At 36.8% G+C, this 1,520-nt stretch overlaps 1 protein-coding gene across 2 annotated transcripts in view; it reads left to right on the top strand.

The window, feature by feature from the left end:
- The first annotated feature begins 1,450 nt into the window (after nt 1-1,450).
- Nucleotides 1,451-1,520, top strand: part of prune (prune exopolyphosphatase) — a 19,980-nt gene continuing 19,910 nt past the window's right edge. Inside the window, exon 1 of one of the 2 annotated variants that reach the window (XM_031311210.2) lies at nt 1,451-1,520. This exon is cut by the window's right edge and continues 233 nt beyond it. The gene's annotated coding sequence lies outside the window, so the exon portion shown is untranslated. The other variant, XM_031311209.2, reaches the window with a different exon arrangement.

The raw sequence follows: 1,520 nt of genomic DNA, 5'->3' as shown, positions 1-1,520 counted from the left end.
AAATAAAAATATAATTCTAGCAATATGGAACAACCTACTGACTACATGACATATGGACTACATATGGAAATTAGCCCTTGGGCTACAATCTGGCACTTTTTTACCTCTGTACATGTTCATCAAATGTGCATTGTCCTGAAATAATAAATAAAAAATAAATAAAAATAAAACATTTATTGCCAAATAACGTTAAATCTTGAAATATGGTTCTGTACCTCACCATTTCCTTTTCAAAACTCGATGTAGCCCAACAATTAGCTAACGTTAATGTAACTTATTATTATGTTATCATGTTCACACTAGCTAGCTAGGAGACTAGCTTCTAACCATGAGCCAGTTAACATTAGACTCATTACAAACTTAGCGAGCTTATACATATCTGAAGATTTTTTATTATTATTATTATTATTATTATTATTATTATTATTATTATTATCAGCTCGCCGAGAAAGGTAAACGCCAGAAAATAATACAAAAATACTTACATCTGTCTCCAAGTCTGACTGCATCGTTATTCCCACGCAGAGTGAGACGGAAACAGCGTTTCAAAAAGACAGTAGCATGATGTGATTGGGCGACACAGAAACAGCCGTTAATCTTGTAAATTCGACATAAAATAAATAAGAGTATATTTGTTTTCTTCATGATTTTTATTAATTGTAGAGCGTTTCGTAGCTACCAGATAAAATATGTGTATTTATTTCCTCTGCCAACACAAATGTTTTCCCATCAATATATAACACATGTATGGTGTCAACTTATCCAGAGCGGGAGATAAAAATAATTACACATTGTGTGCTAAAACCTACACAACAAGTGTCAAAATGCTATCTACACAGTCACATGTGTTGTACATGTGTTGTTTTTTGACACATCTCTTTTTGCAGTGTATTGCGGCACTGTTAAATGTTGAGAATGTCCCCCTGCTGTCCAGAAATAATAATGCTGCTTCCTCAAGTTAACTGGACTGGTCAAAAGCAAAAAAAAGCAAAGAGGAGGTGGCTGGATACTCACCACGAAACACACACACACACACACACACACACACACACACACACACACACACACACACACACACACACACACACACACACACAGAGACACACACAGACACACACACACACACACACACACACACACACACACACACACACACACACACACACACACACACACACACAATATTGTTGCACTTTTTATTATTTTTTTAGGTTTAGGTAGATATTCTATTTTAGTCTGTCTGTCTCTGTCTGCCTGTCTGTCTGTCTGTCTGTCTGTCTGCCTATCTGCCTGTCTGTCTGTCTGTCTGCTTGTCTTCTGTCTTAAAAGCCAAAAGGTTAGTTTAATTCTTTCTTCTCTTCATTTAATCTTCAAACATGATGAGTTTATATTTTCTTAGTTTTCTTTTCCACCAAATTACCATCAGAGACAAGTCTAGTTTACGACGTTTCCGCTGCTCCCTGAACGCCTCCTGACCTTTTACCCGGGACATTACGAGAGCCAGCCCTCGCGACTGTCAT

This window comes from Sander lucioperca, chromosome 10 (genome assembly GCF_008315115.2).
Source record: "Sander lucioperca isolate FBNREF2018 chromosome 10, SLUC_FBN_1.2, whole genome shotgun sequence".
In the NCBI taxonomy this organism is placed as follows: Eukaryota; Metazoa; Chordata; class Actinopteri; order Perciformes; family Percidae; genus Sander; species Sander lucioperca.
Note: the sequence above shows the minus strand (reverse complement) of the source record. Positions and strands in the feature narration are given on the sequence as shown.